Here is a 25479-nt window from a genome sequence, read left to right as displayed (position 1 = left end):
AAGGAATTCAGCAGGAGACTCGAATTGCGATCGATCGATCGATCGATTATGCTCCAGAGATCGATTGTTCTATCTGAAGGTTGCGTGCCATCTCACGACAGATGGGGCCCCAGCAAGTTTTGTAACAACCTACTACCACATACACGAGTCTTGTAATTTGACGGACTGATGAGGGGGAAGGGAAGGGAGGAGGAGGTAAGGAATGAAGGAATGAAAAACATTAAAAACGAGTTGTATCCGTAAAGACAAGTAATACGACTTTTTATAATACATTTTAGTCTGCGGTCGTTAAGAGAATCTGTTGGTTTTTATGGATGTGAAACCAAATGCCTCCCATTAAGGAAAGAAGATAGATGGCGAATGTTTGAGGACAGGGTGTTGAGGAGAATATTTGTTCTTAATAGAGAGGAAATAACAGGGAGCTGTAGGAAATTACATAATGAGGAGCTTCGTAAATTGTAGTGTTCACTAAATATTATTAAGACGATGAAATTAAGGAAGATGAGATGGCCATGTGGCATGCATGTGATAGATGAGAAATGCCCTGAAGGGAAGAGACCATAGGAAGACCATGGCATTGATTTACTGGAGGCCAGTATTAGACGCCATTGAGGGTATGGACTGAATTTATCTGGCTCAGGATGTGGACCAGTGGTGGGGGTCTTGTGAACACGATAAGGGACCTTTGACCTCTGGACAAGCTCTGCTGAGCTTCTTAAGAAGGTCTATGATCTGCGGAGTTATTTATTTACTGAGACCATTTAAGGGATTGATTTTGACACTAAACAAACCTCTTGTTTGTGCTGTCGATTTCTGCAGAGAATAATCGCATTTCTTAAGAGCATCGGACAGGATGGAGGGAGCTGTCGAAATGCTCAAGGTTCGCTTTCCTTTCCTGAAAGTGATATTATTAAAAAGGTACTATTACTTAAAGCTTTCTCTGAAAGTTGTGCGGTGAAACTGAATATGTAAAGATAAAAGTTAATGTTTCCTCTGTGTTTGAGAGATGTGGGAGAATGGAAGTTAAGCTACAGCTTTTCAGAACATCCGCTTAACTTCAATGGAGTACACCTGTTCACCTCTCCACTCTTGTAAAATCATTTCTCCTGTCCTATTCTTTACTGCGAGCCAGCGAGCGTGTGGTTCTGATAATAGTTGCAGGATTCAGCTATTTTGTACCGTGCATGGTTGTAGCCTATTATTTTAATGGCTTTCATTTTTAACGTCTGAGTTCCCACGGTGTCGTTAACGTTATATAATTGCTTTGCGATCTGAGCATTATATTAAGTGAAGATTATAAGAACAAAGTAGATTAATGCAAAGGATTAATCCGAGCCGTCTGCTAACTTCTCTTCCATCACATTAAATACTTCTCCTAAGCACGTACTTACAGTTTTTATCCTCCTTTTTCTTTTCGTTCCTACTTATATTCGTACGTTTTTCATTTTGAATCGGCTTTCATACAGGACAGTAAATACTGGTTCTCTCAGCTCATAAAAAGATTCATACCTAAGATGTTTTCTTCTCTGTCTGTCTCTATCTCTGTCTCTCGCCGCTTTCTATCGTGCTGTATATATGTATACTCGAGTTCTTTTCATTTCGTCTCCAGCCTGTTCTTTGTTCTCGATGCAGGCAGGCAGTACCTCGCCTCGCCTCGCCTCTTGAAGCGATCGATTCTCTGCTTTCCGACCACACCCTACACACTATACAGAGTCTGTCAGCTAGTTCTCCTAGCTGTTATCTGCTTTTCGGCAGAATACAGACACATTTCATTCATTGCTGCAATAAGGATACAAAAAGCTTTCCAGGCTATAAAATATCCTGAATTCTAGTTACGCCTACATACTGAAGATAACAAGATAATAGATGAAACGTGAATTAATAGGCATAAATGCGTTAATTAGTATAAAACGCTGTGAGATTTTAGGTTCTTAGAACGGTGAGACTGATGCTACGCTGTCTGGTCAGAGACTCTTACTGAGATATTGTTTAAGGCGATATAGATAAAAAAACATGTGAAACGTTGATGACAAAAGACGCAATATCCCGGAAGACGGTCATATTAATAAAATACGCTAGTTGTAGGATCGAACTCCGTACCTGGCTTTGACCGTGCGGGCACTTCAGTGTCTGTAATGGAATAAAATTATATGATAAACTTACGGTCTGTAATATTGTGTAGATTAGTACACAGAAGACATGAAAATACCATGCAAATAGAATGGGTGAAGACAGATGGTTGAGGGTAGCGTGGAATTATAAAAAGGGGGGGGGGGAGTCATACGAAAACAACGAGACGCTGGACAGAGGATTTTGAGGTCGGTACAGGAATTAAGTTGCTTAATCCATGAAGACAGGGAGAATATGAATTATGTCGTGTGGTACAATTTCATTAAAATTACTTTCCTCACTACGAATAAAACTGTGTAGTGCCGTACTGAACGCTGTCTTCTGGGTTGTTGCGCCTTGTAGTGTGGTAGAACTCTACCAACGTTTCAAAGGTGTTTGCTGCCCCCATCTTCAGGGCGATTATCGTGGCGGAATAACCCAGGAGATTGTAAATTTCCACGCTTTTTACGTATGAACGTCGTTGCTAAATGGAGGTTAGTGACAGCTTCAAGCTCCTGGAAAGAGCCGCCTATATCCTCCATGGGCTTCATAACAGGTCAGGACATGGTATTTGGTAGATTTTTGACGCCTTCTGTGACTGGTTGATTATGAATGGCGAGAAGGTAAGGATTTGGAAGGAGGATAGGCCTGTTGTTGCTGATGTTATAATATATATTATCCAGGCTTTCGCCTGAAAGGAGTGAGGAAAACAAACATATTCAGGTCAGGTCGGTAACATACGAGATTTGAACCAAGTACCTCTGGGCCAAAAGGTTTTAGAATTTGACTGCGATATCAATATGTTTGTCTTGTTAAATCTTTTCGGAGTAATCAACACAATAATGAAGTCTGTTTATGTGGATTTCTGTTAATGTAATTAAAAGGAAGTATAATTTATCTGTTGTGTAGATCACCAGTCTTCTTCAACAGCAAATGACGAATGTAGGTGAATGATTTACACTTACAAACATGCAAACAGGCAAATTTCATGTCTTCGGTTTAAAACGTATTGACGTAAGTGAGCGGGAGTACTGCTAAAATATAAACATAACAAGAGTGGAGAGATGTACACTCCAACTTGCACACATTCATCGTATTCTTTGAACACGTTCTTTCGTATTACGCTGCATACGTAATTAAGTTCATTTTCTTCTAATGCTGTTTGACGTCTATATTTCCGCGCAGATGACAGCTGTGACAAGCGAACCGGATAAGGACACTTTAAACTTGGCAAGAATACGAGAGAAATTAGTGACGGATGAGGAAAACAGGAGAGCACCTGTTTTCCTCATTCGTTTGATATCAGCCACCCACTGCCTGCTTGCCTGCCCTATATAAAAGGCTTCCAAAAACTCCCAACTTCTGTACATTCATCTTGAAGATGGCAACTGTAATCTTTGTCGAAACGTTGGACAATTATTAACGTTCGATGCTGTTCATCCCCGAAAAGTTGCACATTGAATTTCGTATGCATTTCTCTCAGACTGTGACATTTTTCACATCGCTATAAAACAGGTAGGGGGCTATAATTTTGAACGACTAATTTATATATTCGTTGTTATATGTTTGCGTATGTGTGTTTATTTTATAATTTTTAATTTTGGCCCATGACAAATAAAGATAAATGTAAATATGTCCATGTGCTTAACTAAATCTGCCATTTGCTAAACCACAAGAGTAAATTTTTTTGAGCTAAATGAGTTGTTGCTACCGTGACAATCACCAGAGTTAAATGCATCGTTTCCACTCCAATCCATGCCTTTACTGTGCGTGGAACTACATTACCTGTCTGTCTGTCTGTCTGTCGTATGTTTGCCGTCAAAACGATATGAGTTCTGAACTCATGTAATTTTGCTGCTGAGTTTTGGTGTGGGTTTTGGTCATAAATAAACCGCTGAGACTGACCACGCCTCTCATAGGTTATCCAGCAGTGAAAATAGACGCATAAGCACGCGAATTGTGCAATGTCTCTTCAGTATTACGTGGGTACTTGTACAAACATCAAAGGAGTCCAAAAGAAAAGAAAAATCTTCATTTTATAATTCTAGATACAAAAATGTTACCGAAAAATAACTGTATCAAGTGATTAGGGACTTGCCAACTATTCGTGGGATAAAAATAAAGGAAGTATACAATAAATAGTGTGTTTGCGAACATATATATATTTTTTTTTGAAGTACGTTTTTTGTACACATTTGACTTTGTAAATGACAGATTTAATTAAACACCAAGTCATGAGGTTACAAATGAGGTTTGAGGTATGTCTCCATGCGTTCTTAACCTCTGCACTAGATAAACGTGAGTGATTAGTTTTTAACCCCCCCCCCCCCCCTTTCCGTTGGGTGCCATCGCTGGTCTACGCGCGGTGGTCAATCGAAAACGTCCGTGCATACCGCGTAAAGTGAAAATAAATACTCATTACAATTACAGATCTTCGTCTTCGTATCAATAATGAAACAGAAGCAGTTTTTCTTCATTCTTTTCTATTTCTATTACGAAAAAATTGGGCATTCGTTATTTGAGTGCTTACTACAATCTGCTGTTTTGTTCAAATGTCTCTTCGTGGTAACAAAAATTTTAACAGACCTTGTAAAACTGAAAGACATCTAGATTTCATGTTTGTTACAACACAAAAGCTTAAATCTCTGTTATGCTGATTGATTATTAAGCTATTTAACGACGTTGTTTCAACTGCAGTGACTACATTATGTGCTAGTTAGATAATGACGTTGGTCAGTGGCTGAGAACCTAACCTAACCTAACATAACCTAACCTAACCTAACCTAACATAACCTAACATAACCTAACATAACCTAACCTAACATAACATAACCTAACATAACATAACCTAACCTAACCTAACCTAACAGGGAATTCGTCTGAAGAGACCACTGAAAACCACGAATAATCTTAGTAGTTAGAATATTCGGTAATTCGGTCGAGACTCGACTTTCTCACCTCCTGATCATAAATCCTGCACTAATCAGCTCGGTACGTTAATAGACGTAATGTATTATGCAATGATGTCATCTTTTAACATTAACGTTGTCTAAGTCAAGTGCCAGGAACTGGGTGTGTTATTGTAGCGACTTATTTTATCGACGTTTTAAAGAAACTAGCTTTAAATAAATATACTCTACAAAAGTAATAGGAATTAAATTAAAACTTGTTACTGCTTTGATATTTCCAGGAATATTTGAAGTGAAATATTAATCCTTCACGTGAGACACGCTATCAGTTGGCTAATAAATTATTAGGGGCAGGCACATTTTATTTATGCACAACGAAAGCATACAAAAATTAATAATCTTATGCTCTAGGTCAGTGGTTCTCAACATTTATCCGATTCACGAATCAGTGAATTTTCCCGAGATCTGTCTGTCCGTCGTGTATCGTGCTGTACAGACGTCTAAACACAAAATTAAAGTCTTTATGTTACATTAAAATCGAAGAGACGTTGTAATCACTGGCATTGAACAGACACAAAATTAGTTATGCCAGAAAGCTTCGGTAGGTAAACACGTACTTAAAGGAAAATTACATCCTGTAGGCCAGGGGTTCTCACCCTTTATCGTTGGTGTACCACTAATTATAATTTAACACATTAAATGTACCACTTACCAAATGCGTTCAGGGAAAACTTATATTAATATTATCTTTTGATTTCCTTACTTAGTTCGCGTACCGCCAGTGGTACGCTTACCATAGGTTGAGAAACGTTGCTGTAGACTATAATATCGTAGCTGTGGGAGAAAATATTAGTCTAACCGTTTTAAAACACTTCTACTCCATGTTTTCCTTTTATCGACTAAATAACTTATGCTAGAAATGAAAAGTAATTTTTTACTCTCTGTCATTACGTAAGTAATTTACGATTGGCTTCCTGTATCTGCAACTCTGAGGATTTAGTCTCAGTACTAGTATATGGAGTAGTATGACACGTTGCCTTACCATTTTTTCAAACACGAGTGTGTGAGAGTACAGATATTTGTCAAACGCGTTCTTCGCTATTTTGTATATGTCACCTGTCTTCAAGTTCATTTATTAGACGTACGTACAAAGTCTGTCATGACAGAACAAGGAGTGACAGTCGGACAGGATGTGTTAAAAAACCATTTAGAAAGTCAAGCAACCTCATCAAACGTATTTTTATCCTCAGTTACAAAGTGGGCATCCACTTTAAAATGAATAGAAGTGTTATCGTTTCTTTTCAAATAATAATTCAATTTACGTATCCCAACTCATTCTCGTAACTGTAATGAAATTGAGAACAGTAACGATTGTAAAACACACGGCTAGAAATTCCCGCTCGCTTAAGTATGTTGGCGTCAGATGAAGTTAGTGTCTTACATGAAACGCAAGTTTATATCTCACTAATGCATAATAAAACATGAAAAGGCTGTCTGTAGATGAAAAGGAAAATGTTACAGTACGAATAAGACCCAGGAGCTTGAGAGCTTTCAAAAATATTTCCTCGCGAATAATTCCGAGATCCATCCATACGGTTTATACGAGATCTAGAGAGTTAATACTCAAAAAGAATGGTGTTATTTTTTATAGTAAAGAAAATAACACCAATATTCGTGTAGTTTGCTGTACACCAGTCGTGTATGTAGTCAGCGTCCACACACACACACACATTAATATAGGCTTGCTTTCCCGTGGATTCACAAGTTAGAATGACAATAGGATGTTGAATAAGTCATAAAATGTACAGAGCAAATACGTATTTAGAATATTGTAAATAGTAGTTAAATGGACTATGATATATTACACGAACATAATTAGAATTTGGTTAATAAAGCACAACATACTTTTTAATATACGTGCAAGAATATCAACATACAATTACGAAAGACGAAAAAGAATTCATTAAAAGTTTAAGACGTTTTCTTTGTATAGTCTTTTCAGGATGTGCATAACAATACAATAAAATACAATGACCTGGAAATATTTAACGTGGAAGAAAGAATCTAGAACAATAGGAGAAATGACAAACGAGCGTAATCTTAGATCAGACACACACTGTGTGCATTCGTCCTCCAACACACACCCACGACAGGCCGACATAATTCTCGCGTGCTAACGACTGAATTATTGTGGTTTGAGCATTGCGCTGATGATAACTTATAGTATCATCAATTTACCAACAATATCTACGCAAATGTTAGCTCCTCCCACTCTATTGTTGCATTATTCCTGCCTACTCTCATTTTTATAACCGAGTTTACAGTCCTCGTTGCGGTCTGGTGCTAGAAACACCTTTTGCATGGACGAAGGAGTTCGCGTGACAAACGATCTGGCTGGCCGCAGGACACACCTGACGAAAGAGAGTCAGAGTAGGCCACGGTACCCGCTGGTAACAAATGTGATGTCAGTGCCGTGAACAAGTAAGGCTGCATTTGAATAACAATTGCATGATGTAGCTAAATGGGACACTGATGGTCGCTCAGTTGGTCATGAAATTATCGACATTTGATGAAACCCTAAGGCTCTTTGCCACTGTTTCTTTAAGATCCGTTTTAAATTTATTATCCCATCTACGCCTTGGTTTTCCGAATGGTGTCTTCCATTTTGACTTTCGGAACAGAATTTTGTGGGCATTTTTTATCTGTACCATGCTTGCTACGTGTCCCGCCTATGTGTCCTTTTCGACTTGATTATCCTAATAATGTTTGGTCTTTGTCTGTATTACGTATAACCAATCCCAGGAAATCGATTGTCGAGTCTTGTGATTGTGTTCCGTCATAACCATTACCTGCGCCCGAACTGAGCGTGCTTCGACATTCCTTAGGTTACTACAGAAACATCAGAGAAGCTTCAGTCCTCCATGCAGGGAAAAAGGCCCCCGATTTTAGAAACCAGACTTCTCATTGCCGTGTTCAGAATCCGCCACTGGCCCCTGTCATCAGGCAGATAAATCCAGTCTGCATCCCCTGACAACATCTCAGAAGGATCAATTTTAATATTATCTTCCTAACCACCCACAGATCTTCCAAATGTTTTATTTCCTTTCGGTTTTCCGCTTAAAATTTTGCATGCATTTTTGTGCTGTGGGCCTATGCCTCGCTCATCCCATCCTGAGTTTCTATAAGTCTACATTCACAGAAATACCGTTCTCGACATTTATTTTTGAAAGAAATATTTGCTTTCATTCACTGTGAAATACTGTGTTATTGTACATAAAACTCAGTACTGTTGGTTTTCTCGACTAGAACAGTTTTAATTACTTTATCTTAGAGCTATTTCTCATTAAAACATCACAACAGGGATGTATTTTGTAGCGCACAGCCTCTAATGCGCCTTGAAAACATTATTTTGTGATGGGCTTCCCCCCCCCCCCTCCAGGGGGTTTCCTTAATTATTTTAGACTATTAAAAGGATTCCTACTCCTATTCCCTCCAGCACCCCCGCGTGCATACGTGCCCACACACACATATGAATGTAACCAGTCGGCATGTGTATAAAAGTGCTATGTTCAAACGCTCACTGCTTGCCAGAGGGGAGGGCGGAGTGCAGCCGAAGAGCTCCCCCCCCACTGTGACTTGGAGTGGAGGTAGTGTTAGTGTACCTCGGTAGGGATGGGACGGTGTACTCGAATAGATTATATTGCAACTACACTGTTTACTGTACCATAACCTGCCAGTAACTACCAACTTCTCACGTAAGCTTTGTAGAGTAATTTTAATAATGTGTGAGATTTATGTCTTCCTGTAACAATCCAGAAACCACTTCACACAAAAGAACCTACTTGAAAATACGTATTTTCTTTTAATGATCTACATTTCCAAATATTACCAGGTTTAAAACGAAACTAATTGTTATCAATGTGAAATTTTGTACACTGACTTTTAGTTTTTGTGACTTATAACTGGTTTATTGAAGGAATACGATCCGAGTTTGATTTCTGTCATGGCAGAACTTTTTCCTTCACCACAACGTCCAACAATGGGTACTGTGGACCTTTCCCAGATGGAAAGACGGCTGGATCTTGAAGTTAACTACTCACTCCCATTTGATGCTAAGATTAAGAATGCGTGAACCAACACCTGTTCTTTCCTCCACGTTTGCATGACGTGGTGCAGGAAAAACTTTACTTTCGCTGAATATCAATTGTGGTCTTCTGGGTTGTGACACATTGTTGACTTCTCAGAAGAACACAGTCCACATGTACATCGCCGTGTAAACCTAAAATGTCGGTGATTCACTGAGTATCCGTTGAGTTGTTACTGGTATTTACATTTCAATTATTCCTTAGGAGACAAATTGACCAGTATATTAATTTAATCAGACAAGAAGACCTGCTGTTAATTTTATTAGAACAAAGGATAGACATTTGTCATTCAAGACATTTGAAATGGTCAGATAACATGTTTACAAATGGCCTGGTGCTTAGGAATGAAAAAGAAAGCCTGTGCTTTTTCTTGAGAATTAATGCATCTATGTACTTGAAGACATTATTTTTCTTCGCAATTCCTTATCTTTCCATCTCTATAATGACGCGTGGCCTGCAACTTTTTGTTTTATTGAGATGTTTTATTTTTTCGTCCCTACATTAATATCGAGAAGAACTTAGATCTTCGGACTGCTGAAGCAATCTTCAGTCAAGTACACCAGAATTTATAGCCCCCACCACCAGCCATGAAAAATCAGCCACCAGTTTGGTTCAACAAAATACCAAACGCAATCGCTATTTTGTGTTTGGAAACCTATTATTTTTTTTTTTTTTACTTTTCGTTTTGTTTCGCTGAATGGGAAGCGGCAAATAAGAGAACGTGTATTTTATGTTACATCTTGAAGGTGAAATGAGTTTTTTTTTAGTCATTTACCCCGGCAGATAAAGGCAGACATCGTCATACAGCTAAACCTTTGTACAAGAGAGAACTTAAACTTATGATGGCGAATGCTCAATCGAGTCTCTGTGCTTCTCTGCCTGTGTTATATGTTCGGCCCTGGATTGTGCATAATGGTCGTTGGCTCTCCGCGTGGCTGAGGTATGGTGAAACCGTGCCGTGCCGATGGTAACCAAGCTGAGCGCAGCGGAGGCCTCGCCATGTGTGTGTAGAGACTGTAGCAGGGAAGCGGGCGGTGCTTGTGGGAAAGTGAAGTGTCCGCCATTGAGTGAGGAGCTTTGGTGTTTCATTTTTATCACATCGCTTCTTATTGGATACCGTGGTGTAAATGGAACCCTATGAATCTTGCAAACGGAGGTTGGTGTTTGTTCGCTTTGCTGTTATACGTAGCATTTTGTGCTTGGCACCAGTAGTTGCTTCGCCTATTAAGGAGGTAATGATCGGTTCATAAGTTTTGTATGTACCTTGTTTCAGGTGTTGTGTGTGTTCCTATATGTAAAAGACGCGGGGTGAGTTGTTTGTTTGGTGTGTTGCTTACTGTCTCTCAGTGTTTGAAGCGGCCATTTCTGGAAACACGCACTTACTGTCTGCCGCGTTGCTTTCTCGTCTTTGTTTAGTGAAGTCTCTAAAGAGTGGAATGGCACCATACGTTTAGCAATTTAGTGATTTGATGTGCTAGGAAAGCAGTGTTTGAAAAAGATATTTAAGATTTAACTACGATCAGGAAATTAATTTTCGAGTGCATTTATGCTGTGTGTGTTTTTTTGATAAACTCGTTAACACAATGGAATGCTGTTCTATCCGAGTTACGTTGTTGTGTATATTGGCTGTGCTGTTGATCGTGGAAAGTTCCCACTCCTAATTAACCGAAGTGCAGTGGCAAAACCAATCTTCTGGGATGTGGAATGACTGACAACGCCCGAAGATTCTACTGCCGTTCCTAGTCGCCGATTTCTGCGTGCGGTTACTCCGGCAAGACCTGGACAGGAATGTTTCGTCTAAAATAATAGACGAAGAAAGGATATCTTCTAGAATCATCGCGCAGTACTTGAAGCTTATATCAGAGGGTACGTGAGGTTGGCTTGTCATATTTGTATGCAGCTCGGCTGGGTTTAGGGAGGGCGGCCGCTGTATGCGGGCTTGTTCTCCGCTCCGCGCTCCCCCTGCTAGTTGGGGGCCGTTACGTTCGATCGAGGGGAGTGAGGGAAGCCATTTTGTTGAGTGGTTCTCGGCTCGGGGTACAGTCAGAAGAAGTATGAACTGGACACCATTAAGTATTCCTATAGCGTTAAATTATTTAATGTTATGATGTAGTAATAATGATTCAGTTTCGGCCAAGTTCCAAAAGTAACTTGGTGCAGGGACAGGGAGTGTGTAGACTGAAAAGAAGTGAAGACAAATGCAATGAACGAGAAACGCAAAGGGTTAGGATTTAAAATTATGTTTGAAGTTAAAACGTTTTCAGATGAGATATCCTCTTCCAGCGTGTATATATATATATATGTTTATATATATATGTTTATATATATATATATATATATATATATATATATATATATATATATACACCGCTGAAAGTGGTATATTGCTTCGATAGTATGTATAGGGTGATTCAGGATTTAATATTGTAACTCTAGGAGCTTATTTCTTATTTAATTTCTGGTCAGAAATGTCACATAGAGAAGAATCCTATTCTCAAATTACACATTACCTGAATGTTAGAAAAATTAGAATAACGTAACATGTACGTACATAGGTTTATTTATTGGTGAGTTTACAATAAATGTTCTAAATGACCACTCGCAGCCTCAGTACACATACTGGAATATCTGAATTGAGCATGCAGCTCACATAATTTCATTGGGATTGATTTTTACAAAGCTTGCAGCATCCAAAATAAAACAGAACAATGTATGTTGTTTCCACGTTTCGATTGTTTACCAGATGTTTTATAAGGTTTCAGAGATAAAAATGTGTGGGGTTAAGGCCCATTTTACGTTTTTTAACAATCAGGTAGTGGTATATTTGGAACTGGTGAGAGAATATGACTAATATTTATGTGAAATTACTGACTGGGAATGACTCGGGAATAAGCTTCTGAAGTTGCAAAATTCGGTAGTAAATTTCATTGTATTTTTTGAAAGATTGGTCCCTGTATGTAATGCCTCTGAAACTACCAGTTGTTATCGTTGTCGTGTTGTATGTGTGTAGAAGATTTTTTTCCAGAGTGTACTTTTGTTCTTGGAGGCCGATTAATTCATCTTGATGCATTGCCAGTACTTGTTCTGCAATTACCTACACTGAATAGCTAAATCGTTTTGATGATTGTGACAAAGACTTTTTTTTTACAATTCTGTAACCAGTTTTCTCACTTAAATTCCTATCTCGTTCTCGTGATGTTTGAGACGAAAAACAAACGTATGTATTTGTAGCGCAGACAATTACGAAAATTGTAGTTTCTTTGTTTGCATTTTCCAGCGAGGTGTAGTTGTTGTTAATTTGTCAAATTCTACTTCAAAGAATGTTCTCCCAAATATTTGGTATGTGGACCGAACGACTTTTGGAATTACAGTCTTTTTATACCATCACTTTCTTTGGCAAATGTTTATAATTCTGCAACAGCTGCTAATTTGGTGACACGTTACGTGTTTGGTCGAAATGAGACTAGCTTGGCGTTATTCCTAGGCTGGGTGTAATGAAACAGATTTTGAGAGAAGTTGCGTTGTTGGCGTCGTGTGGGGAGAGACGTCTAAAGCGGCTTCAATTTACCATCAGTATACTGTAACGTTATTATACTGTGCTACAGAATTGTGATTTTTAAAACTTTTATTGGCAGTTTAGGAGGTGTTTCCGTTTCACGCGAGTCTGGTTTTCGCAGTTGTGTCGGAATCACATTAACGCTCATGTTCTGATGTTACACACGAAAGCTTGTTTACCGAGGGGAAGACGCAGGCACATATCACTTGAAATGTTTTATTTGCAATATTCGTTTCAGGAAGTAAATTTACGTGAACATATTTATTTGAAAACCGTCGCTTGTAAAAATGACATACGAAAATACCAGAAGTGAAAATCAGTTCTAAAAAAATATATTAGATAAACTAAGTTATAACCTCCGTCTCGCCCCCTTGAACTTTTGAGGAAATGTTACAGTAATGAAGTAGGCGTTTGTGAAACCAATTGCTGATATGCGCATATATTGACGCAATATCTAGTCCCTACTATCGATAAGCAGATCGTTTGTATTGTTTAAACTGGGGCATGATCTGTCCCCTTCACAAATTTTGTCTTTGACTCGAGTGATAGGAAACTGTGACAGATGAAAGTAAGACAGCCGTTGTAACCTTTCTTAGCTCCCCCCAACCCTCCGGAATAAAGATCGATTTACACTGTACTTTACGTATCAGTTTCGACATAGTTCGCGGTGACGTCGACGGACCGTCGAATTTTCTGTCGTTTTGAACGTGTCGACTAAGGTTTTAAGGTTTGGAGAGCTTCTTAATATTAGCTGTTGTATGAAATCGGAGTTTTGGCTCTCGTCTTACGTAAACAAGTGCGTGATCGAAGCGAACGTTTCAGGACTGAAAAGGGGAATGTGAGTGCGTGAGTACTTGGACAGAACAACGAATGGAGAGTTTTGGACACTATTCAAGGAACTGATTGACGAATTGAAATTTTCTCATTGTTTCAGAATGTACAGGTACAAGTTCTGTAATCTACACAGAAATGTTCAAGTAGATTTATTGAAAAAGAATATTACGTTAAGAGAAACATTTGTCGCTTGTTGTGCGACATGTTATTGTAATTCGTTATGTTGCCTAACTGATTCTGTTAATTATTCATCCGACGATATGCAGTTTTCAAATGATTAAAAAATTGCAGGATTTGACATTTTGAATAATACCGTCAGCATAAATATTCCAATGGAGAAACCGTGACGGAACGAGGCGGTGACGACAGAACGTTTCGTGCAGACAGCAGACGCTTTTGACGTGTCGAATCCTTTGTCGAAACTGAGACGTTGCGTATAGTGTGAATCGACCGTAAGAGAGAAATATGAAGGTTGATAATTTCGTCTGACATAATTTCTTTGCACTGTAAGCTTACTTACCTCTGATCGCGTACAGAACATCCGGAGTTTTATTACGTACGTGTTACAAAATAATTCTTATATAAATTAATGGTGAAATACGGACTATGTGAAACTCGAACCGAAAGACGACCAGCTTAAGGAACAGACAGCTGACACGAGAGCGAACTTTCAACTTCCACGTCGCTCTGCGTTCGGAAAACGTCTCGCAGACCGATTATACCCTGTTACCAGACTTCGGCATGACTGGTACTAAGTCACAGGGTCAAATTTATCTTTGTAGCTTGAAGATTGCTAGTGATTCTGTGTAATATTGCACATGCTGCTTCCAGCGTCATGGTTTGAATATTGAGGCATCATGCGCAACAACCTAGCCTTTACCTTCACGTGTTGTCTTGTGTTCGACAGCAGTGACTAGGAAGTTGTGTCACCGGTTGATAGTGACTTATCAGAGAGAGATATGCTAATGCACTTTCAGTTTACAAGAGGCTACCACAGAAAATGTGTTCGTCTTTTTTTTTTAAAATGTACTACAAGAATGATTTTTCAAAAAGGTTTTATACATCGATAGTTCGGTATGCTTAGTTATTATTATAAAATTTTGAATTTGTATTTTAGCCTCCTTTGCTTTCACAAGATAAAATAAATTGTCGATGTCCTCTCCCCCAACTTGTGAAAAAATTGACCGATGTTAAAGAAAGTGGAGGCCACTCCAAAGTCATATTTTAAATTTTATGCAATTTGTAATATAATGGTGGTCGCGCGAAATGTTATGTCTGCCGAATTCACTTACGTTTTCGAAATATGTAGGTACATAAACACAAAGACGATAATTATGATAATGATTCAGTTTAATTCTTGTGTTGCATCAACAGTCAGAAGGCTGATTACAGATACAGCACAAGAGAAAAAGAATAAATACAACAATAATAACTAATCGATTCGATTATTAATTTTAAATTTTAATGTGATGACGTAACTACGTGATCCAATTACCGAGTCAAGAAAATTAAACACGTAGATTAAAAAAAACAAGGCAGTGTCTACATAAACACAGTTACACGTTCTAGTACAGAGTTCATAATGCATATTTATGTTGAAAGGTTTGTTATCAAACATGTTAACGTTAAGTATATTACAAATCCCATTAACATTTAAGGTACAGCGAATACGACATTTATTGTGTGGAAATGAATTGTGGGAAGTTTTTTGTTAGGAGCTCCGATACGAAAAGTTTGTAATAGGAAAGGACAGGTAATAAAGCCATTGTATATATCCCTTATTAAAACATCAAAGTAACATTGATTCTCGTATAATGTGTTGAATTTTAAGTCGTCCATGGATTATGACTTTTTTTTAAATGTTACTGAATAAGGTATGATTTGACCTTGTGTCTATTTAAACTAAACAATTTATTTTGGTCCGTTAGTTTTTGGTTGTAATGAACATAGGTTACTGAGGAGAATATTGGACCTCGGAAGAAGGGACGAGGAAATAGAAACGTTTAATGATGAGCTTCGTATTCTGCACTCCCGAGAGTAACATGGGCGGGTCATCTCTACACGCACGCAAGGACGAAATGAGAAATGTTAGCCTTTGCAGTTATAGTCTGGTAACCCTAACAGTAGACGTTTGAAGAACATCGTATATCCTTGACAACTAGGTGTAAAAGACTGGACTGAGCTGCTGAGAGTCCAGATTCAGTGGCAAGTGTTTCTGAACAGGCGGTGATTCATCGATTGATGTACGCTCCACCAGTCTCCGTTAACTCGTCAGTATTTCTGAACCTCTCCTCGCATTCCTCGGAACTGGAGGTAAAATTCTTATAATGTCGTTCCGTAGAAGAGAGGTGTAACCCAGGGGATCGCAACCCTTTTCAAATCTGGAGCCACAATCACCATTTCTTCTCAACTCGCGGGAGCACACGGTTCTAAATGAGGATAATTTATTCAAACTTAATAGCAGTTTTTAAACGCCAGTTACTTAGTGTTAAATAGGCTCTGTAATTGTTTTTACAGAATCTGTTATTCGTGAGATATCTGAAACTGCTTTGCTAGTTCCTCTTTCCTCCTCAACAGTGGAGGTTAGAGGCAGGCGATTGGCCGAGACGGGTCCGCGGTTTGGCGCCTGAACCATATTCTTAAGGTCCTTGGGTCAAATCTCAGTGTTAACGTGACTGGGATTATTGATAGTTTTTGTGTCACGTCGGGATCGAAGGTTAAGTAGTTCTTCATGTCTACCCTTGAATTATCCCACAAATTTTGTTTGTTTATTAATAACGCTTTCTCAACTGCGTACGTTATATCGTCTCATAAGCACGCTAGGAAAACATTGGACATTCTGTACGAAACGAAAGGAAATATAACTTTAATATTCTAACTTAGTTTCTGGTGCTCGAGTCCGAGAGTCCAAACCCGCTCACACCTGAACATTGCACACGATTCTGGGCCAGTTACATGACCTCAGTTCTTTTCTCCCCCCAGGTAACAAGTTATTTTCTCATCTGACACTTCAGAATGACAAGTTTGTAGGTTTCTCGACACGTTTTGTATGTATAGAAACTTAATAGGCGTTTTTAAAATAAATATATCAGTTCTGAAGAGGAAACCGGTTGTGTTTAACTTTCAACTGGCAAGCGCGTGCTGTAAGTCATTGTGGTCGAAGTCCTTTTATAAACAATAGGATTTGTTAATGCGATTGGCTTCCGATATCAGACCCCTCCTACCCGCGCTCTTGCTGTGACCTGATGCTTCCAGGATCATTTTTCATTCCAGGCCCAGAATTTACCTGCCTGGATTGTTATGATAATTGAAATGCATTATACAACCCCCCCCCCCCATGCTATTGCATGTAATTTCACACTCGTTTGGGAGCCGTATGTTGGTAATGTTGAAACTGACGGGTTCCAAATACGTTTCGGAGGTTCTTGCTGCCTCCATCATCAGGGCAGTTAGTGATAAGTCATCATCTCAGAAACGTCGGTAAACTTCTACCAGACTACAACCGAGAAGACAGCCGTCTTTAAACAAACCGCCGTGAAAACCTGAAATTATAATTTTTGCACAGAATTGAAAGTTTAAATTTCTTACACACTTAATTGATTTCGCCACACGGTTAAAACTTAAAACGATTGTAGTGAATTTTTATCGACTGCCAGCCGCTAATAAGTAAAACGTTTACGTATAGAACTGAGGAATACCTCGATCTCAGTATGTTGGCCATTTTGGACGGCCTCGTAATTACAGCACTAACTGGCCTAGATAAGAGAGTAGGACAGACCATGTGAATTTTATGAGGCACGAGTGCAGTGGTGTTGGATTTGTTTTGTGTCGAGGGGTTTATGACTTGTTTTTCTGATATTCGTTGCACTTTTGTTTCTATTACTCACTCATAACTAATGTCAAGATAGAAAGTTGTTCAATTTATTCAACTTTACATATCGAACATTCGAGTAATTTAACATCCGAACTGGACGAATATATCATAGACCAAATACTGGGATATTCTCCTGCTAAATTGGTGGTGTAGTCGGCGCAATAGTTTTTGGCCGGTGGTGAAGCTGGCGGACGGGCCTCGTCTGTGTACCTGAGGTGGCACGGTCAGTGCATTTCTTTTGTTTGGGTGTTCAGTCCGATAAGCTCCTCGGTGCAGTCAGCATTATACTATCGCACAAGAGACTCGCTCCTAGCCTTCCCCTTGAAAATTCCACCGGCCAAAAACTACTGCGCCGACTATAGACGTGGATTTCACCGTCCTACAGAAAGTTAATTCAGTGCGTTATATAGTTTTCTGTGAAGAGAGTTGACTTTCATGTAGCGCCGTGACGCTGCTTTTCCTCAGTCGCACTCCCTTCCTTTGTTCGCCCAATCAAACGGCCACCCTCCACCCACTGCCTTCTGCTTCATCTATCTATATAAGGGCTTCCGAATCCCCTCGAGACGTTCACCGAGACGATGGCAAATGCGTTGTTTGTTGGAACGTTGGAAAATTTTCGAAATTCTATGGGGCTTGATCTCGAAAGCCGGCGTCAGGGGATTTGAACCCGCCATCCCAGTATCCAAACGATCGAGACCCACACTCCATTCCGCGTGACATATGAGATCGGCTGTTTGGGTGATAAAAGGAGGAAACCTCAATTCCTACAACGAGAAAAATGTAGTAGCGTTTAAACCGGTTGTTATGGGTCTGAGTGTATGATTATGACCGTCTACAAAGTTCGTACACGATACGGTTGGCTGGAATATCCATTGGAGTTTCGTAAGCCATTATCGTATTGAAGATCACATTCTTCATTTGTATTATATCTGTTGAACGTTGTACTGAAGACGACTCATTTACATATGTACATGGCTGGCGCTGTTAGGATTTTGATTACTTGGATGAATGGGCACGAATAAGTAAGGCAGCGAATATATTTTGATTCACTATCCTAATATTTGTGTAGAGGGACTACAACCCTCGGAATTGAGGGACGTTGCCAGTTTATAAATCTCATTTCCTTGGAGGGTGCATGTATATACCGAATTGTTCCGTAATTTTTAATTTGTAATGTGATTATGACGTCGCCTTGATTTTGATTTTTTCACAGTGGCGTTAATTTGTATGCTGTAAGCCAGTGGTATTCAACCTGGGGTACGCGTACCCCCGGGGGTACGCGAAGACATCTTAGGGGTTACGTGAAATTTAATTTTTTTTATGATAAACACTGAATAATCAGTAATGTAATTTATTTAATTTATTTTAGATGTAGATTATATACTATGTATAACTTATATTATACACCAACAACTTTGGGGGTACAAAGTTGAAGAGAAATTATATCTGCGGGTACGCGAACAAAAAAAGTTGAATACCACTGCTGTAAGCAAACAATCAAGTTGCTTGCGATAATTACATTTATGGGCGTATTTTCATTGTACAATGTGAGACGTACGTAACCGGATCTCAGGAAAATCCACTGTTGTCTTGATGTTCCGCGTGTTTTTGCGGTTGGTAACCCCTGTTACAAACGACACAAATAGCTCACGAATTACCGAGGCAACCCTGCGCTCTGTTCTGAAGGTCACTGTAATACAGACGGCATTGTATTTGTGATGTACAACTCATTCACGACTGAAGATGAAAGTAGTTTTATTTCATTTTATTTTGATATGTAATTTGTTGTTCTTTAATGCATGTTAAGTGGCTGGTATTCGTCGTGTGGATAAACCAGTTTTATGCAATAAACAACCTTGCTGGCGAGTATTGTGTTCACTGTTTTGATTTTACGTTTGCAAACCATTGTTCGGTGACTTGGCATTGTTGATTTTACAATTTGTGTTAGGCGTTTTATTATAACTTGTAAATTTCCATAAAGAAGGCTCACCGTCCTGAAACGTGTGAAATTCGAGTTAAATTATGTAAAATTTTCTTTAAAGATTTTCTGTCCTGTTAATAAAATAAGTTGTGCGGATCAGGACATTAAATACGAAAAGGAAGAAAGAGAAGAGAACCGACGAAGGAGAAGAAAGGAGAATTGGAGGAAATGAAAGAGGCAGAATATGTGGAAAGAGAGGAAGATAATACTCTTTTTATACTATTCCTTTACTGTATTCTTCAACAAAGCATCAGTGCACAGGATCGACGTTCTAACGACTTGCTGTCTGAAAGGGATATCAGTACAGGATGAACCAAAATTACCTCTCCCCTTCCAGCCACCCGTGGCATTTAACGTGGAAGTCAGATTAAATTCGTCAGACATTGTGTTGCTGAGTACACAAACGCGCTGCTCTGTGAATAGATCTGTAGCTTAAAAATAACATTGTCTGTGATTTCTTTCGCCGGCTCGGAAATCTTAGGGGATAGTTTCAGGTAATGTCTTGGCACTTAAGGGGTTGATGTCTGTACCTACGGCTCTCAGACCCATTTTCCCAGATTCTGTAGTCCCCTAGGTTAAATGTTATACCATTTGTTACAGCTGCCTGAGTGGTCATTGAATATCTCCCTGTATCAAGTAATAGCTTAAAGTGTATTACCTTACTACGGTTTCTTACATGTTCTTTGTCTGAAGATGTATTTTTCACGTCTTTTCTTTGTCCCATTTGCGTTACTCTCGAATGTTACTGTTGGTTTAAGTGTGTTTAAATTTTACACAGCTTTTGATCTGTGATAATTATGTGAATTCATTTGGAGAAAGCATAAGTACCATTAAGAACAACTTTGATATCCCGGTGGACACTTACGAAGGTTGGGCTGGAAATAAACAAAAGAGAAAATAAACATTTCTTACGAGACTACATCATAACATCAGAATCCCCGACAAAATTATAATAAAAGATAGCCAAACAAATTTTGAATTTGGAAATTCAAATATTTGAGAACTACAGTATCAAATTAAGATTATGAAGATTTCTGTCTTCTGGGTTGTTGCGCTGTGTAGTCTGGTCGATGTTAACCAACGTTTCAGAGGTCATACTGTCTCCATCATCAGGGCGATGAGTATGAAGATTTCTGTCTTCTGGGTTGTTGCGCTGTGTAGTCTGGTCGATGTTAACCAACGTTTCAGAGGTCATACTGCCTCCATCATCAGGGCGATGAGTATGAAGATTTCTGTCTTCTGGGTTGTTGCGTTGTGTGGTCTGGTCGATGTTTAACAACGTTTCAGAGATCATACAGCCTCCGTCATCAGGACGAAAACTCAGAAGACAGAAATCTTCATAATTTTAATTTGATACTGTGGTACTCAAATATTACAAATTAAAATTACAGCAGATTAAGTCGGCACAATAGATGGTACCCCGGCCGAGGTTTGAAGTGGGTACCTCTCGACCACGAAGCGGAGAAGAGAGCATTACACCGCCACTTACTGAGACACATGTTGACTTTGTTTTTCCGTGTAGCGGTCTTCATAAGCCTTGCAGAAACGGCTTAAGCTGAGAGATCCCAGCCGCAGGTGATGGACATGATTGGTTTAGCCGCTAATACTTGCACGAGACAAGTACAGTTGATTACATTGCTGTTTGGCTTGTGTACTATAAATAATTTACATTTCTGGAGCATCCAGTTGATTTCCCAGTAGTATGTGATCTGGTTTAATTTGTATTTGCATTTATATGAAGTTCAAAAATTGTCTGCGTGCCTGTACGCTTTCTTTGCAGTGCACATGTAACTAAAAACTGTTCTGAGAATCCCATAAATACAAAATGTAGAGTTACTTCTAGAAAAAGCAATTTAAAAAGTCATGTCTGCAAAGACGTATGAAGCCCGCACTTCGAGAGTATGTGAATTAAATTGTCTGAAAAGAAGTAATTTGAAGCGTATGCAATGTAACATCGAAATTATTGTGCTTTGTATTTATGAAAGGTATTTCAGCAGTAGGCCTAGAGGGTAGGTTAGTTAGTATAACTGAATTTCAGAGCGTTTTGAAGTTGTCACTGAATGTGCTCGAAAAGTGGTTTTTGTTTTTTTCTGTGAAGAGACAGTTTGGGAGGGGAATCTAACTATTTTCTATTCCGGCATTGCATTGGAGTGTGAAGAAGGAGGGGAAGAGATTACGTGGGGAAGGAGAGAAAATAAGGCGGAAAATTAAGTAAGCGAAAGTTATGCTGGACATGACCCAATCCAATTTCAGAAGAAAAAAAAAATGTTTTTATTTTATTTTATTTTTTTACAGATTTCTAGTATTTTGTCTTTGTTACCTAAATTGTGTAATGAGATAGACACTAAAATAAAGAGTGAGATTTTATAGGATATTGGAAACACTGCAATAGACCGTGGATTTTATACGCTTATTAAACAATTTTTCAAGTGTTTTTTTTTTGCGTGGAACTACATTTATACATACATATTTTATTACATTCTGTGGATCCATAAGGTAGTCAGATGAAAATAGAATGTGGGAAAAAGTCATAATAATAATAATAATAATAATAATACAATACATATAATAAAGTACAATCCATACTATTATATAAATTTCACAAAATACAAACAAAGGGTTCACCTAAAGTAATATGTTACAAATAAATCTACACATTACATACAAAAGATAAATTATCACTTATTTGTAAACAACAGAAATTCATCGACAGAGTAAAAGGAGTGTGTAATTAAGTATCTTTTTAATGCTACATTAAATTTCTCCTTATTTACAAGATGTGTGAGACACGTTTCGGCCTCACACTGCAAGAAACAAACCACAGATGAAACAATCTAATGCGTAGTTGCGTGTTACGTAACGGGCAAATGTATAGAACTACAAAATACTTTCTGAAGTTTTATGTTTTATTATTTTTGGACTAAACTATACAGCGAAAGTAACACTTCGTTCTTAACGCAAGTGCATCGTACGATTTGAGGTTTTCACAGCGGTGAGTCTGAAGATTTCTGTCTGCTGGGTTGTTGCGCCACGTAGTCTGGTAGATTTCCACCGACGTTTCAGAGGTCATACTGCCTTCGTCATCAGGGCGATGAATGTGCATTGATTACGGAGATACAACGGACCTGATGATTGCCGAATCCGGAACGAATGCTTGAAACACAATGGAGTAGTGTGTGTGAAAGTGACGATGGTGTCAGATATGAAGTACGAGGCGCGTCCCAAAAGTAAGTTTCCCACTCGTCCCACAGCTAGCAAACCTTATATTGCGCGAAGCGACTGTGCGTACGTGATAGAGCAATGACGTAGCATGGCGCATGCACTAACGGCACTTCCCGCGTTATCACAGTAGCATCGTTGCAGCTGTTGAAGATGGAGGTTCTTATTCCAGCTCCCGCCGACTGTGAAGTGCGGTCAGTGATAACGCTAGGCCGCACACGGCTCGACGGACAGCAAGTCTCCTGCAGGAGTTCAGCTGGGAGGTGTTTAATCATTCACCCTACAGCCCGGACCTCGCTCCCAGTGATTTTCATCTTTTCCTACACCTCAAGAAATTCCTGTCCGGTCAGCGTCAGCGTTTTGAGAATGACAGAGAGGCGGAGATGGTTGTCACACAGTGGTTCCAATCCCAGGCGGCAGACTTCTACGACACAGGTATTCAAAAGTTGGTCCCACGGTATGACAAATGTCTCAATTCCGGTGGCGAATATGTTGAAAAATAGCTGGACACTTGCTGTATCTGTTGCAATAAATATTTCCATGAAATTGTGTTTTGTTTCTGTAAACGGCCCCAGGGAAACTTACTTTTGGGACGCGCCTCGTATCTACAAAACACACATGTCACAAAATGAACAAATTAATTACTTTAACAGTACTTCTGCGTTATCTCTGATTTCATGAACGGTCCTGGTGATGTGAACCTCTGATGTCAGTCGAGGGTGTGGCAGGAAGTGGGCGTGAACTAATTCAAAGATTTATCCCAGAAGTTGTCTGGAGGAAGACCAAAATTAAAATGGGCTTAACAGCTGTTACTGAAATATATTTAAAGAGCATTTATAACCAGATTTGCTTTGAGTGTGTACCAGTTCGTATTTTTGTAGTAAAGTCTTAACATTTAATGAAAATAGTCCATTAGATTGAAGGGTTGCATTATATGAGCGTCTGAATCAAGCATTAGCTTCAAAACCATTCGAGTTGGTCAGTTTGACTTAATTGTTCGGAGTTGTAGATAAGACAAGTGGAAATTTGTGCGGTAGAGACGCCGAATTTTGACTTGTGAATTAATTTTCATTTATATTCATTTCTGTATTAGCTTACAACAGGGGGAAATGGAAGTTATTATTCTTATTGACGTCAGCACATCGCGATCATGTCCTCACTTAACGTAGACCGATTAATTAGCTTGAGGGCAATTTAAATTACCGTTCCGATCTAGGGGACCTTCATACTGGCAGCCATTGTTCCGTGTGCAGCATAATGAATGCATTTCCAGTTTCTAACGATGCACTTTACGTAGGCAGACTGGTACGTAATTAGATCAATGACTTGCAGTATTGTGACCTTGCAGGCCTCAGTTTAAGAGCTGATTTAGGTAGAAGCTGAAGGTAGAAGTACTTTGTAGGTCAGTAGATAGTTCTTGAAGGACTTGGTGCGAAAGTGCTCTATGTCACTCGTGACAGCGACTGAGACATAACTCCAAACGTGCTTCTGTAACTGTCACGGATTAGGCCCTGTGGCTGTTTGGACGTCATGGACGGGGGTCGGTCTGTCAAATAGGACTAATGCTGTCTCTGTGGTGCAGGGAATTCCTTGACAAATTACTCTGTAACGTTCATATAAGCACTGGATTAATTAATTTATTAGCAATGAAGGTTCATTAACCTGTTCACGAAAGCCCTTCATTGGACTCTGCCGTAATCAGTTGAGCCCAGTTCACACCCTAACACCTTATTTCTCAAACGCTTTTTAATATTGTTCTACCTGCGGATAGGTCTCTCATGCGATTTTCCGATAAAAATGACGCGCATTTCACATTTTCACCACGCATTTTACATGCCGCGTAATATCTGACTGGATTATCAGATAATTATATGTGTATATAAAAATAATCTTTGACAATGAATGGATTTAGTTTCTGGGCAAGTTTTGTTGTATAAACTGCACTTGGCATGTTTCTTTTTGTGTGTGCCAAAAGCAGATCTAACAAAGAATGACATTCCATCCTGTAATACAATGTAAACGTAGAGAAATCTCCCTTTTGATTCAGCCCTAAACAAATTAATAGTTTTACTGCTTAAGAAGATTACGTAATGACACGTTCCTTGTGATCTAAAAGTTATATGCGCGTTGTTATCAATGGTCTGACAGCTCGTAGTGCCGCGCAGTTGGCGTCTGTCTCGCTAAACACGCCTTGGACTATGTTTGTGATGTAATGACGTTTATTTCTGTTGGCATTATGTAAAATAAATCTTATGAATGTTATTACACTTCACGTCTTAATTATTTGCATTTATATTTTAATTTACATGGTTTTATACGGAAGATTTAGTTGGCCATATTATCTGCACTCTACAGGTTATATGGCCAAAAGTATACCTTTCAGAAAACAATTATGTCCTGGCGCTCACGTTTAACACAAAGGCCATATTATTTTTTAACGTAACTAAATTAAGTCGTATTGTGGGTGAATGTATAATGTTTGTTATAAAACGTTTTTACTGCGATGAAAAAAATATACCCATCTAGCATAACCATATTGCTGTACAGTTCACGACCAGCTGCCCGATGTTAACATGATCTGTGCAGTTGAGAGTAAGAATAATAATATTTCATAATTGTAGGTGTTTCCGTGACAACGTATGTTCATATCGTTATTTGAATTGAACGGTCATTAATAATATTGTGAATACCTCGTGTAGTGACGTTCCTTTCTGATCATGGGATCATAAAATTTGTAGCTAACAGTAAACAGACTTAACTCACATCACTTAAGTTCGACTGTTACGATTTGGACGACCCTGGTCCAATTCCCGGCAGGAACATGTTTCCTTTTCACCACTGCTCAGACCGGA

General features: G+C 39.0%; 1 protein-coding gene across 8 annotated transcripts in view; it reads left to right on the top strand.

Moving 5' to 3' along the window:
* sbb (scribbler) overlaps window positions 1-25479 on the top strand; it is a 146960-nt gene that overhangs the window by 11615 nt on the left and 109866 nt on the right. For 2 of the 8 annotated variants that reach the window (XM_087343508.1, XM_087343504.1), the window contains exon 1: window positions 10083-10319. The exons of 1 other annotated variant lie outside the window; for it this stretch is intronic. The gene's annotated coding sequence lies outside the window, so the exon portion shown is untranslated. Of the gene's footprint in view, window positions 1-10082; window positions 11030-25479 lie in introns of those variants that run through there. 5 more of the 8 variants (XM_087343507.1, XM_087343503.1, XM_087343501.1 and 2 more) reach the window with 3 other exon arrangements.

The sequence above is a fragment of the Zootermopsis nevadensis genome, unplaced genomic scaffold, assembly GCF_977971745.1.
Source record: "Zootermopsis nevadensis isolate Lab colony 2312 unplaced genomic scaffold, Znev_1.0 Znev_ptg000006l, whole genome shotgun sequence".
NCBI lineage: Eukaryota > Metazoa > Arthropoda > Insecta > Blattodea > Termopsidae > Zootermopsis > Zootermopsis nevadensis.
The sequence above is the reverse complement of the archived record's forward strand: the minus strand, read 5'-3'. Positions and strand labels throughout refer to the sequence as shown.